This window comes from Chelmon rostratus, chromosome 8 (genome assembly GCF_017976325.1).
Source record: "Chelmon rostratus isolate fCheRos1 chromosome 8, fCheRos1.pri, whole genome shotgun sequence".
NCBI classification, from domain to species: Eukaryota; Metazoa; Chordata; class Actinopteri; order Chaetodontiformes; family Chaetodontidae; genus Chelmon; species Chelmon rostratus.
In genome coordinates, this window is record NC_055665.1 from 18,035,723 (window position 1) to 18,051,506 (window position 15,784).

Consider the following 15,784-nt stretch of genomic DNA (forward strand, 5'->3'; position numbering starts at 1 on the left):
TCCATCACAAACTTGGCAAACTTATCTCTGATTATGTGTACACTGTTTTTAAAGCCAAAGAACGGACAGAATCTTACAAAATCCCACATTTGCCAGCGTATTCATTAATAAATGGATGCTTATTCACCAAACGTATACACGCTTATAAATGGAGAAATATACAGTGTCTGGCCTTTGTCAAACCTGAGAGCTCGGTAATCTGAGCTCCCCTCTGAAGGCTGCACAGCTCCATACAGACAGCGATTAACCACTGCTTTACAGGTTCGACAGACATGTGTGCCCTTGAGCTGGCAAATACATTCATTTCCTCTTCGACTTTGACTGCTAGAAGGAGCTGCCGAAACAGTGTTTCATGTCATGTAATCCAGGAAGTGTCTGACGGGGGGCAGGGGGTGGCCAACTTTTAACATCAGCTACAAATTATGGAAATGCCACAAACTACAAACTCAAAATGATCACAATAATAATGTTGATTTGAGTCATACTAATTTTAAAACTGCTTCATTTTACAGTTGTTCGATGTTCAGGCTGAAGTTTTGCTGGAAAGGTTAAATGTGTACATGAACACACACACACACACACACCACACTCCTGTGTATCATTTAAAGTATGTCTATACAGTTTTCAATATAAGATATTACTCTATGCTGAGAATATGCCTGTTGATTAATGACTACCCACAAATCTCTGCTCTCCTCAATCACTTCTTCAGATTGATAACACTTTTAAATTGAACTTGGAAAGGTGTTAAGACGCCATATTCACAGTTTCCCATAAATAAAGGCATCATAATCGTAGCACAAATACAGCAGTGTAGCATAATTTAGCACATTTAAAAGTGCATTTACATGTACTGTACTCTAGCACTTGAGTTTACTTGCTTCAATTTTGTGACTTTATACTTTATGTCTCTCATGTTTTAGAGTTAAATATTGTACTTTTTGCTCCACTTTACATTCATCTGGCATTGATCGGTAACAAATTATTATGCAGATTAAAATTGAAATAACCTACAGTTTCTATAATGATCACTACACAGTCCCATTTAATAGATAATAGAAAGAAATAGCTCTGCCATGAGAAACAACACAATTAAAATTCTGCTTACATTGTAACACAGCAGTAATAAAAACAACCATAATTTCCATCATGATGCACATTGATCTAACAATGACAGGGGCCATCTTGCATGATGAGTCCTTTTACTTTTGATACTTGTGGTGCATTTTACTAGAAATGAATGAACCCTGCATGAGAACATTATTTTTTTCTAAAGATTTTGGTTATTTTATTTGATCAATTGCTCCGTTGTTCACACCGGTCTGACGGTCATGTACTTCTGCAAAGCACATTTAAAACATAATCTGTTTGTGAGTTGTTCGATTGCTGCTTTTCTTAATGTTCACTATAAGAAGATAGTGAGAAACAATAATGCACAGATTTTTGCTTCCTGTGTTATGTGGGACCCAGTAGCTGGAGTTCAAGCTCCTGCTATGCACCCTGAACCACATTAAAGCCCCTCTCGTATGGGCAGTGTGTGGTCTGCCTCTCAGGGACGGCAGGGGACGCAGGAAGCAAATTAGCTTTCTTGACCTTGGCCCAAGCTTCCCTTCCACCCTTCACCCCTCCTCCTCCCTGCCCTTCATCTGGCCACTTCAAGGGTCAGCTGGATGACAACGTGCCTCCGTTGTCCTCCGCAGCGGGGATATGTTCAGATGAGAAGCTCATATAGGCCTGACGTGCATCGTGGAAAATGGGGTTTACGAGTTCGGTTTGTGCATGAGGTCGACTGGATCTGGATGTGGTCAAAATGATTACCAGACGAACAAATGTCAGGTTTATGATGCAGATGAAATGAGCAATTTTGAGATGGAAATACAAGAAGGGTTAAAAAAAACAAAAAGAAGGAGAAGAGGTTTGACATTTCTTTTGAGTTTCTGCAAATTGAAACAAGCTCACACAAGGGTTAATATGAGGCGGTAAATGAAGACAGCTAAATTTCAGCATGGGATTAAACAGCGAAATCACCGTTAGAGGGAACATTTCCTGACAACATGAAGCAGTAACTCAGCCTTTTTTACACCCTCAAGGTCAAGATTGCTGTCATACACACACACTTAGACACACACACACACACACACTGTTAACCCCGCGAGTGAAAAGCAGGTTTTTGAGACCCGCTAATAAGTTTAAAATCTTAAAAGAAATGCAATTTTGGCTGCCACGGCGGCCTCTGCCTGAGCCTAAAATGAGAGACCTTTGGCTATAGGAGTGAAAAGAATCCTTTCAGTGATAGATATTGGATTGTAACACCAACAGACAAAACTAATTCTCCCAGTTCACGCGAAAGCACGTCTATGTGCATCAGTGTTCAGCCCGAGAGCAAAAATAACCTGGGATGTCCAGGGGAGGGAAGTAGCAGCACTATATTAATGCTCATGCTCTTCATTGATCTATGAGGACTCCTTAATCTTGCGGGCGGCGTCCTCCTACGTATATTTCATAATGTGATACGTCGTGCATCGATATCACTGGTAAGGGCCTATGCTTTCTCATGCTGGCTCACAGCATTTATTGATCCCCGAGTGAAGTAAACATGTCTTTAACACACGGGCCTGTCACTCCTCACAGATATAACAGAATCGTCAAGCCACGGTCCTCGCTATTACAAACTGTAATGATGACAGGAATCAATAGCTAACATGACAAGATATCATCTGCAACGCTGATAACTGCTTAGAGGGAAAGTGGGGAGGTTAAACGAGGCGCCTCTGCATGCTTAAAGGAAAGCGAACACGTCTGAGACACATGTTTGTTGCTCACCACCTTAAACTCTCTGTGCTGGGGATTATTTATTTGCTGTATGATTCAACTGGTGTTCTGGGAATGGATGAGGGAAAATACATACAGTAAAGTGACTCAGGAGCATGGCTTTGGCAGTGCACCAAATTGACCATATCCTTATGACTAAACGGTAGCTTAAGTCAGAGCAATTTCCTCTGTATTTTCTGCAGGCAGCCATGTAAAAAAAAATGATGATAGGTGTGAGCTTTGAGTTTAGCCAGTATGGGTTTCTGAGAGACAAAGCTGCTGGGTAACGGCTGCCAACAGCTGTTGTGTTTTTACAGTCTTTGAGCTAATATTCTCCATTTTTTAATGACAAAATACAATATGCACTGAAACCTGGGCTGGTTATTGTTAGAGCTATCCCATTTAAATTTCTCTTACTGGTAAAATAGTCTTATTTTGCATTGCCATTATTTTCTTATTTCAAAAAGAAAAAAGGGTTTTGACTAAATATATCATTACCAATTTGTTAACTGCAGTTGGTTCAACCTTTTTCTTTTCCCCGATTTAATTTGACCTCCCAGGTGTACATTAGACAACAACTAGCATGCCAGTGTATGAAGAATGCAAAATTATTTAAACTTTTACCCTCTAGCAGGAGAAAGAGCCCCATTAAAACCTTCACTCAACACATTAAATCTCTCATCTGCAACCAGGAATAAGAAATTAAACCGCTAAATGCAACAATGTGCAAGAATATCAAATTTAAAGGAAGCTTATATTTGGGAGAACAGACTAGCTGGTATCAGTTAGTTTCCGGACCAATTCAAGAACCTGAAATAATTCACGTAAACTGGAGGCTACACCATAAGCCACCAGTTGCTGATGACACTGGCAAGTGTGTGTGTGTGTGTGTTCGTGTGTGTGAGTTTGCGTGTGCGTGTTTGGATTCCTCTAAAGTGAGATCACATGGCCGGCAGTCTGAGACCAGACAGTAGGAAGTGAAAGTGCTACTGCAGCCACAACACAGGTCAGATCTCAAACATGGCTTTCCGCTGTACAGTGCAATCACTCTTCTCGTTTTACTCACCAAACTGCCGCAGATATTTGAAGACCAAGGACAGAGGATGAGCCTGCGCCTTCTAATGATGTAACGAGAAGACGACGAGGAGGAATTAGAAACTGTGAACATGCACTTTTAGTTAAGATCCGGCGTGAGGAATGACAAGAAGCAAGAGGTGCTTCCTAGAATAACCACCAATTATGCTGTTACCTCAGCAAAAATAGCACAGATTTCCAGTAAATATAAAAAGTTTAACAGAGAGTGTTTTGAGCATGCATCGTTAGTGATGAATAGGTTTGAATCAGTTTTTAAATTGGAAAGAGTAACATAGAATATTAAAGCATTACCAATGTCAGCATTTGTTAAAAAATAAAAAGTTTGTTCTCGTTTGTTGAGCATGTTTGTGTTGTAAAAACACAAGCGCTCGACGCTGCGCCCACTGTTGCATTAGAAGCCCTTATTTTTTTTCTGCAGTTTAATGAGCTGAACCTTGGAAGTGTTGCAGAGATAAAAGGGACACACTATGGGTTACTCCGTTTGATTTTATTTTGACATCAGGGGAGGGAGAGAAGAGCAAACGTGAGGTTTGACAAAGACACTGGCAGATGTGGAAGTGTGAAAAATAAAGCGAAAGGGGGATCGCTATTTGTGTGCAATGAAGAAAGACATAAAAAACAGCCTCGCACTGAGATAGTTGCTCTAAATGAAATACCTGGAGATTGCATGTTGCTTTGCATTTGCAGGGGTATTCAATTTTAATTAGGGTTTCGGAGACATCTTTTATCAGACTGTCACTAATCTCTCTCTCTCTCTACCCCACCCTCCCAACAACACCACCCCTGCCCCCCTCTCAAACACACATACACACCCACATCCTCTTATCCCAACATTTGAAAATGCAAATACACAGCCACAAGAGAACAAAAAAAAAAAAAAATGAAGAAGAAAAAAAGATTTTATGGAATAGTACAACAATTTGTCTGATACACACATTATCAAAAAGCAATGAATTGGGGACAAAACCATCGCCCCATTTCATTTTGGAGAAAAAACCATTACCTCTACTTTTTAATTGCATTTTCTTTGGGGCAAAGGTGATAATTAATTTTGCTCAGGGAGACACAGATGAACCAGTAACAATAATATTAAAAAAAAAAAAGTTAAATAGTATTCTTGCCTTCAGTCTCAGAGTAACTATTTGAATTCTAACATGGTAACTCTATGAAAGCATATTGTGGGACAGGATGAAAGCAGATAATACATTCTAGCCAAACACATGCTCATCCTAACCTTAAATGACTTTGTGAGTTAAAAGAAAGAGGGGGAGAAAATCCCAAACTCCTTGTGGATACGATATATTTTCCGATAAGCATCAGTATGTGTAATAATCCCCATGAATGAATTTTATATGATGATCAAATTGATCCGACTTTATTAAACAAATGACAACATTTATCCCTCAATATATCCCTGGATGTTGTTAGAGCGATTTGAATTGTTATAATTAGAAGCTCTGAAGCTGAACTACAGCACACACTTAAAAAAAAAAAAAAAGTGTCAACATAACCGTAAAACAAAGGCAAGTTCCCGCTACAAAATGCCCTCCCCCCTGCCCCAGCACCCCCACACTCTTTATGTGTGTGGTGTGGTGGTTAGCCTGTCTCCCTCTCTTCATTCCCGGCCCTCTTCCATTGTTAGTCACCTTGTTTATTGGCTGGAGCAGCCGTGGCGTACTGGACATCATCTGAAACTACAAACGACAGGATGCAATAAGCTGGAGAATAGCAGCAATCTGAGGAAAGTTCTCCATTCACCAGAGCTCCCTAACTCTCTGTCTTCTTATCCTGGGCAGAAAATAAAAAAATCAATACGGGCTCACAGGGCTTGATAAAAGTGCTGGACAGGGAGAGAAGCAACGCTGGATATAGTAAATTAAAGTGATCAAAATTTTCCAGTCGACTCAGCCCACAGCCTACATAAACTAACAACCCTGTCTCCACAACTGTCCGTCATCCTCTTCCACCCACCATCTTCATTCTCTCCTTCAACTTTATTCCAGTCTTTCAATTACGCTGTTTTTCCACGGCATTAATTTTTCCTGTTATTGTTTTTCAATTGCTTAATACTGATGTAAAAAAAAATATTACATTAGTAGTTACTGTTGTAAAGTATTGGCTTCATTTTTTCTGGTCTTGGTAGTCAAAATACATGAAGCAAGTTGAAGTCTGACAACTGCAACAACTGCAAAACACCAACTCACAAACGACTCCATGTGAAGGTGCAATAGGTAGCAAGGCGAGACTACAGCTGCAACTACAGCTGTAATTGAATTACGCACTGCTTGTGGGGCATACACACAACATCATCATTTCATTAGAAACTTATTGTAGTGATAGTGTTGGCACACAGTTGCCTATTTCCACGTGCAGAAGACACACAACAACATTTTTTAGGGCTCTGCTATTGTTAGCCTCGTACGTGTAAATACATTATCCACTGTCCTTTATCTCGGTTTTGGTCTCCACCAAACCCTGAGGGAAAGATTTGGCTCTTTAGCAGCTAAATGCTTCACTATGTTCACCGGCTAGTCGCTAACATTTCCCGTCTGCCGCATGTGGCTGCAGGTTTATATTGTATTAGCCCTTTCTTTTTTCTGAAAACAGCTGCCTGCTGCTGTCACAGAAAACCAAAACAACAAGCTGAAAGAAGCTAAAACTAAAACACACTAATGCTCTGTTGAGCTGAAGACTGTCACTAGGAGCGCCTTTCAAGTTACACATAGTCAATTTCAGATTGTTACCCTTAAAATATTAATTAGTGCAGCTTCAAGTATAAATAATGGAGGCAAATTATACCCTGGTAGCCAAGACGACCGCTCTCACCGCAGAGGCATTGCTAATGCTAGTGCTCCTCAAAATTAAGACCATAAATCCTGTTGCCACTCATGAAAATTAGTGTGTTGCTGCCTTCCTGCCCTCCCGTCCCTGAAAGGAATGAAACTGTTGGATTTTTTTTTTTAATTCTACCTTTCATTCCTTTTACCATCTATCATTGCAAGAACACTTAAAGCATTTTAATACTCTTGTTTACTTGTTTTCTTTCGTGCTATAAAGCAACACAGTCAGTTTTCCATCAGAACATGACTCTGTAGCTCTGTTTGTAATATCTCAAAATAAATGTTTTAATGTAATACTATGCAGTCGGTAATTTGTGAATGGGCACAGAAGTTGACAAATCACCACAGCTAATGCACCGCAAATACATGCCTTCACCTCCGCTGTTAGAAGTGTGTCCGACCACACATACGCTAATTCAATTACAGTAATGCCGGCAGCAGCTGACTCACTCTGCTAACACACACACCCCATGCCAGCCCTGCGCTGGGCCCCTTTGGCACCTTGTCGTCCTAACAGTAAGAAGGGATTAATAGGGATTGGCCAATCCAGTCCAGTCTCATGGTGTGTGAGCTTTACCACAGAGCAAAGCTGACATGCCAGCTCGACACCGATAACTGCAATTTGATGGCCGTGCTGTGCTGAGTGGGAAAATGTTCCAATCCCGTCATGTTTTTGTATCAAGGTTGTGATGTAATTTGAGGGATTTGCGCTGCATCTCACTGTCGTCTTCAACATAATTTTATCTGCATTGCCTTGTATTGTTTGTGGCTGGAACATCAACTAAATCTAATACACTAATCCGTAAAACTGTACTTCTGTTTGAACAATGTGATATCATATATATCACCAAAGCTATTCACTGAGCTAATGTGTGGCAAACAGAACGCACATAACAACCGCAACTGACACCCAAGCTGCTTAACCTGACCTCCGCTGTTTGTGTGTGTGTGTGTGTGTGTGTATGTGTCTTCCTGTACGTGTCAATGTGACAGTGGATGTGTGTGTCGGGGATCAGCTCAAAAGAAACACCATCCACTCGGGCGATCATTTGCTGCGGCCCTATATCCTGTTGACCTGTTGACAGCCCTGGGACACTTAAATCCAGCCGTAACCCTGAGCAACACGTGCATGTCCCCGTCAGCTCGCACCACATCTTGACTTTCCGGGGACAAGGGACACGTAAGCAGCAGTACAGGACGAGGTTTCCTGAGATGTACAAAAATAAAAAGGAAAAGTGAAAGGTGAAGTACTGTGGCTCCACTTCACACTATGGTTACTTTCAGTTTAACACACTTTTAACACTAATGTGGTGGTCAAGCTTTGGACTGGGACTGTTTGATGTGTCCTCACTATGAATTCATACGTTCTAATTATTATGTATATTGAAGAAATGCAAAATATTACCATCTTTTTTTTTTTATGAATGCATTTGCTTATTTAAGCAGGACAGGAAGCGTGGAAAGTTGCAAGTCAACAGATTACAAGTCAAATGCACTAGTTCAAAGGAGGATTAGCACAGGATCCTGTTTGTCTATGCGTCTTATTAATCTTGTGTTAGCCATGCAGATCCTGATGGTCAAACTCTGCCTGTCTGTTTCTATATTTATCTATTTTAATCTCTTTATAAAGCAAAAGGATTCCAATTACAAATGCCACAAGAGTCAATCCAATTGAAAAACAGTTGGCAGTCCAGTGTTTAACACTTAAAACCTTAAGAAAAGATTACAGAGGGGCCATCGCGTGCATATTCGAGATGCAATGAATTAAATGCATCTCTCAGAAACTATTTGCCCAAGTGTTTCCGTCAGAGTTGCACGACAGCCAATTAATTGCTTTACTGTAGAGTAGAGTAGTTCAGACAAACAGGCACAAACCTTCTGAAGTCAAACAGTGTTTTCAAGAAACCTGTATCTGCTAAGGATTACTACAGTTTTAAGAAAAAAATGTCAGTGCAGTAAATTGTGTTACACTGTTAAAAAAAACCTAAAACATTTTAGAAATCATAGGCGAATCCCAAAAGGCTCTTTGCGATCAATACGAGCTTTGTTTGCTGTAATATTTCTTTCTCGTGGTCCAACACACGATGTTAGTCTGCGATCTTCTGCATGCACAGGTCGCAGCAGGTGCCTCTGAAGCTTGGCTCATCCCTACGAAGCATGATCGATGAGTGCGTTGCCATGTAAACACACTCATCCATACCTCCCCTATGCATTGCACACACAAACGCGCGTATGCACACACACACACACCAAGCTTGATTTTGAAGGGTCCTTAATCACAACTAAGCAATTGACTGATCAATGACAGATATGAGGAACAACTGTGGAATGCTAACAGGGCCGTGTTCGCTTTTATCAGTTTCTTTACTCCGGCCCATTTTTATCACAGATTATATTTCTCTCTGTGTTAACAGGCTCCAAGCCCCGCCGAGGTATTAATTAAAATCTAAATACTAAATATTGATTGATACGTTATCAGGGCATAGCAGTTGGTCCGCAGGCTATTGATCCAGCCTGTGATTTATTATCATATTTAAGAAAAATCATTTTGCGTGATTATACGGGGTAATGGATTTTTAGCGAGGGGTGTAATTCTTTTTTTTGTATCGTGTTTGTTATGTGGAAGGTGGAGCAGATTTCTCAATTGCATTCGGAGATCACTGATATCCTTGGTGCTGCACCCCCCCCCCGACACAACCACCCGCCCGCCCTTTTCAGCCCTGCGTGGCCTGTGAGGGGCTAAAGCTTGTGTAAGAGAACGATCCCCGCTCTTGTCATTGGGAATAATGGCTATTGGGATTACCTCTTTAATCACAACAAAGATTAACAGATGGTATGAGAACAGTTATTAGCAAACATCTTGCACTCATCAAATCAATAAGATGATTTGTAATCAGGCTGTCGGTGCAAGTGAAAAGGGAGCCGGGGCTGTTCCCAGTGAAAGATCCTGGCAATCAGAGGCTAGTGTGTAGCAATTACCTCTCCACAAAATAGGTGCTCTTCCTCCACTGGCTGGCAGTCCTCCAAAACACACGCCAGACTGATAGCAACATAGGGCATTAACACGGCAAAACACAAAACACTGCATGGGTAACCTTGTATTTGATCAGGTGTTAGGTTGCTCCGTGATTTCATTTCACTTTGTGCCTTTTAATTTGGTGGATCTCGCCGTGTACTTGAGGGAAAAAATCTAAATGTTTACACACGCTGTCGCTCACTACAAAAGACCGTGTAGCTCATTAGCAGGTTACCATAAATAAGTCAGTGTAGGAACAAAGAGGGAAGAGCATAGAAACTATACAGAGAAGGGTTCACTGTGCAAATATTTCTCCCTGGAGACGGAGGGAGACAGAGAAAGGCTGAAGGACTGCAGACATGTAGCGGTGCATCCAGTACTGTAAATGGAGGAATGTGAAATCTGTTGGAAGCCAGCTCTGCCCCGTGGCAATCAAGACCTTTTGTTTCTTCACCTTTAAGAGCTTTGTTACTCACACAAGCCATATTTTCATATTTTTCAAACAATAACTTCACTTTATCCTTCACACAGGTGCACAAAAAAGGTGTTTTTCCTGTGATTTCCAGTCATGTTGCGTGCAGGCGTCTAGAAGAATCTGCAAAAACTGTCCTGTGTTTGCTTTTAAAATGTGTGTGTTTTCTTTCCTCCGCATCCATCATTATATAATCACATTTGGTATATTATGTCATATATAATATTATGCTTTCCTGTCTCAGTAAAACATGAAGCACATTTCCTTTCATTTTGTTCTGCCTGTTAAATGAGAAAAACAGCACATTCAGGCCCACAAAACAGGATCAAGCACAAACCAGTCACCTATTTCATTATTAATTCCACAACAAAAGTCAGGATTTGCCTTTTTTGGTTTCATTTAGGGGCAAAACAATACGGTTTTTACACCATCTCAGCTTGAGATACCTGACTAAAAGGTATCAGTTTAACTCTAATTGCTGCTCCTGAGCTCACAGGCCTTTTGCAATCGACCTCACCTCATTCACATTGTTGCATCTTTGCAGTTGGAGCAGCGAGCTCGCACTGATGCTCTGGAAGATAGCGTTGACTGAAAGCAAGCAGTCGTTTTAGGAGCAAATGCGGAAAACACACACTTCTGACCTTAGCGAGATGTCGCATTTGTCAAATCCTGACTGGCTTTAAAAATGTAAGGAACCTTGCGAATGCTGAACATTATTCTCTTAATCTTTTGTTTTCTGTCTTTTCTTCCTTTCAGATGGCGTCAAGCACTCTCACATGCTCGCACAAGCATGCACTCAAACCCACCTACTCACACACACACACACACACACACACAAACGTCTAACGGCGGTTTAATCACTACAAAGGACACACACACACTGTACATTTATCAGTATGCTAACTTTCACTGGCTTTGAATCACGATGCGACATATCAAATCTATCTGCGCCCCCTCTGCTGAGACACACACACGTGAACATACGCACACCTCTACACTGTCACTAAGACAGTGTAGAAATGCACTTACCAAGATTAAGCAAGGCAAATGGTGCCAAAACAATGGCAGTATGAAGTAACTGATGCTGTTTAAAAATTCAAAGGCCTCTATTGAACAGACAATGTGGCACACATATCACTGGGCCACAGATCCCTGCAGCCCACTGGTCTGGCTGCTGGTTGCTTTCAGGCACATGCACAGCACAGCCACCTCTGCACCACCCCCCCACCCCACCAGCAACACATCAGGACCACCATGCAAATACTGAGAAGGTTCTCTGACCCACAGTTGCACTCAAAGAAGGGAATCTAAAATTGCCCTAAAGCGCATTTTACCTGTGTTTAGTCCTAAGACATTTCATAAAACACACACTCTGTGTGTGCACGTACACACTTGCAATCACATAACTGCAGACGGAGACACACAGGCACCTCCTTCCTCCCACACAGACACACACACACACACACAGTCACTTGTCGAGTGGCTAATATCTTCCCAAGGTCAAACCTGACAAGGAATTCCAATGAGATTAAGTGTCATCAGTGCGACTTTAGCCCCCTTCTGCTCATTGTTCTTGGAAATGGCATTAGAGCCACAGATGACCAAGGCCTCGGAGCAGTAAAACCTCTTCCTTTCCTGCGTGGGCCAAGCTGATATGTGAGATATTTGATACAGGGCCTCCAATTCAAACATCAAATGTATTAATGTTCTTACATATATCTATATCTGGGAGGGTTAGGCCAATGTATTGGTGTAATAAATATCAGAAATCAGCCAACAGTGTTTTTCACTTCTGACTGCCGCAGAGTTGTATTTGACTTGCCTTCAATTGTTTAAAACATCTCTCATCAGCTGATTCATTATTCATGAGTCACAGAGTTTCTCAGCTATGGATTAATAGATTCATTCTTTATTTAAGAGCTGCTAACAATGTAATTTCAGTATTTTGGAATTCACTCAAAAGTTTTACGGTCCCAGGAAAAACAGTAGTCTGAACTATAAAAGCAGTGGTTGGACCGTATATCTACAGGAAATATTCTCGTTTCCACATATGCTGCATGTCAAGTCTCCTTTAAGCACATGTCGGCAGATCTCCACATATTTCGCTCAATATGAGGCAGTGTTTGAGTCTGGCAGATAATCGGAGGGCGTTTTGTTTGCAGACTCTTCTGCTAAAGCACCAGCCTTGTCAATGTGTCAGCCAGCCTTTGGTGCGCCGCCTTTCACACTGAATTTGACACATAGTCCTTTGGTGGCAGCAATGAGCATTTTGTCATCTCCTCTTGAGTGCCAACTCGATGTCCAATTACACCCCAGCTACTAATTTAATTACAGTAGCAGGAGAAATTGGTTGATTCAATTCATTTCAATTAGGCCTGCTTGGACCTGTCAGATCAAATTTTACTCATCTCAGGTACAAGCTGCCTGTCACATTTTATCTCAGCTTGCCTCATTTGAAGCAAGATAAAGCAGGTCACGATATGATAGCTGAAAATGTATGGCTGAGTTCCCTGACGTCTGATGTAAAAAAAAAAAAAAAAAAAAAAAAAAAACGAGTTCACGGATCACATGGATTCAAATGCCTCCTAATCTCCGACTCTGAGATAAATGTGAGAGTGAAACACTCCACTTTTAGTGTAGGATCACAGCCATTTGCCACTTAGTAGAGGCCCGGCTACAATAGTCATTACTTATACATGATGTCCACAATTATGTATCAAATTGTGTGTGCATGTGTGTGCATGTGTTTTACATATCCAGCTAATGGACGTGGAAACGCCGAGCAGAGCTAGAAAACATGTCACGAAAGAAAAAGCGCTCTTATATCATGTCATTCAGACGACCAGCTGCTATGGTTTCGCTCAGTGTCTAATAACGCTGCACACACTTAGAGTGGCTCCCTCCTGAATAGCTTCACCAACACTTTACTGAAAAGACCCTTAGTATAAGAGCCAACATTAAGAAGCAACCCATGCCATCATTAACCTTTCGAAAAGCACTAGTCATCCTATTTTAAATGGCAAAATAAAGCTTTCTCACAATAATTTATACCACAGGGTCAGTATAAGAATAGAGAGTTATAGGAATATTATTAGAATAGACAACCACAACATAACCAAAATATTTATTAGCTTAAATTTACTGTCTGAACTTACTAACACTTTGCCGAGTGGACCCTTAAGACACTTCTGTAATATGTAGCACATGCCACCATAATCTTTATGATGACAATTATACTATAGTGATCCTATTATAGGTTTAAAATGACACTAACACAGGACAAAAGAATGAATATAATATGTAGCAAATAATATAAGAATAGATTAGCATGGAAAAAAAAATTACCGTAATGTGATCATTTCAAACTCTATCCAGTACTGTTGAAAACAATCAAGTCTTTATAGAAATATAATGGAACTATTGAGGTGTTGCTTAATACATGAAACTCATTAATAAGGTCACTAAAAACAAGCAGTTTGACCTATCAATCTTACCTGAAGTGTTAAAATAATCTTACAGTAAAACCATACAAAGCATGAACTTGACTGAATGTAATAATTACAGACACAGTGTGTGAGATAAAGTAATGCAAGTGAATACTAAAAAGGTCACTATAAGCCGAATAATGGACTTATAATCAAGCGGGAATGTAGTAGAAATGTGTGATAGTGGCTTGTCTTCAGGGCTGGTGTTATGAGCAGCCAATAGCAGAAATAACAAAGTTACATCTCGTCTCTGATTGGTGCAGATGGGAGCCTCAGCAGTATGCCATAGGCTGCCATAGGCTGCTACAGTAGCCCGCGGTGTGTGTGTGTGTGTGTGTGTGTGTGTGTGTGTGTGTGTGTGTAGAAACGCGTCTTGGCACCAGTTGCGGCGGCGCAAAGGCGTCTGATTGGACGCTGACGCGGGGGACGCGTTTTTTCGGACAGCGCCGCTTGAACGGTCTAATCACACGCTTTAACAGCCTAAACATGAAACATCGCGCTCCCACGTCTGTCGTATTTAAAGGTGCGTTCACTTCACGTCTTCTTGTACAATGACGCAGATCCACAGAAAAAAAGAAGACGAAGAATACATTGAAACCGCGAGCGTCATTTACCTCTTGGCGTCTCCCTCGCGGTCCGGCCTCCCTTCCCGGTATCCGCAGTGAAAGACAGATAACCTCACGGCAGACTGCAGAGTGAGAGAGAGAGAGAGGAGAGAGAGGGGGGAGAGAGGAAGAGGAGTTCTTCCAGAAGTCAGCCGATGCACTTTATGATGCAGAGAGGGCCGGCGAGGAAGCCGAGCAGCCTCTTTCTTACCTTGCGACACAGATCCAGAAGGGGTGAAATGGGTAAAAATGGTTGTTTGGGTGATTACACGTCCCTTCTCTCCCACCCTCTCTCCATCCCTCGCCCCCACCCCTCCTCCCCTCCCCTCCTTCCCCCTCCCTCCACCCCCTCCACTCTCTCGGTGAATAGGGAGAGTGGCCCCCGCTGTAATAGCCGCTACGGGGGCTCCAGCTATGCAGCAAAAGCAGGCCGTCCTTTAAGGTTAAAAGACACCTCTGAGGCGCATCCGGCATCAGCTGTGTCATAAAACAAGCGCGCCAATTTTACTTTTCCGCCGCTGTCAGAATGAAAGAGCTGTGTTGTGTGGCATTAAGCTCTTCCAATAGTCATTTTAATAGCTCCATATGGGCGGGTGGACCTTTTTCATCCTGTCATATCAGTTGGAAGAAATTATGGGATAGGTATGGAGGCAGAATGGAAGCTCGCGTGGAGCCTAAAATCAGACAGAAAACCTTCCTGTCATCAAAAATCTCGCACCAAAATTAATGACTTTCCCAGAAGTGCGAGCAGTTTGGCAATCCTGACCTGATCCTCCCTCCCTCCGTGCGTGTGTGTGGGTGTGCGCGCGCGCGCGTGTAGTCTATACCGGATTAAATGGCACGTCGTCTTAAATGGCACCTTGCCTCGTTTCCCCTCTCCTTTCATCATCAGCAAAATAAAGATTAGGCCTACAGAGGAGATTGTAAAAGCTCTGCGCTCGCGGCGCGGGGATCTTCATTCCTGCGCCTTTGTGATGATATTGATGATGATGATGGCCAAGTGGACAGTTTGATTTTTGTGTGGCGAGCTAGTTATAAAGAATCAATATTATATCAAGGGGGTAACTTCGGTGATAAAGGACTTCAGCCACTCTGGCTATTCATCATAAGTCTGTAGCAAGCAGATAGGTCAAAAGAAATTATATTGCTCTAAAGAGTGTGTCTCCTTATCTCTCAGTACCAGGGGAGTGGAGGACACGCCGATCGATACAGTAGCTGCCGTATACTCCTTGCAATTATCAATAGCTGATTTTGTCTTCCTGGGGCTGCATCTATTAATACCAGATAATAACAGCCTTTTGGACATAACTTCTAGGCGGATGATGGAAGGAGAAGGAGAAGGAGGAAGAGGAGGAAGAGAGAGAGAGAGAGAAAAGAAAGTTTTGTTCACAGGGCGACCTTGTTGTCAACAGATTTGTCTCTCATATGAGGTGGACACAGGGGAATAGACAAGTCAAAGC

The 15,784-nt window shown here is 41.8% G+C and overlaps 1 long non-coding RNA gene across 1 annotated transcript in view; it reads right to left on the reverse strand.

Moving 5' to 3' along the window:
- The window catches only part of LOC121610996, a 59,553-nt gene extending 45,156 nt beyond the window's left edge, over positions 1-14,397 (reverse strand). The window contains exon 1 of the long non-coding RNA XR_006007059.1: positions 14,334-14,397. This is a non-coding gene — a long non-coding RNA (uncharacterized LOC121610996). The remainder of the gene's footprint in view (positions 1-14,333) is intronic.
- Between the last annotated feature and the right edge of the window lie 1,387 nt (positions 14,398-15,784).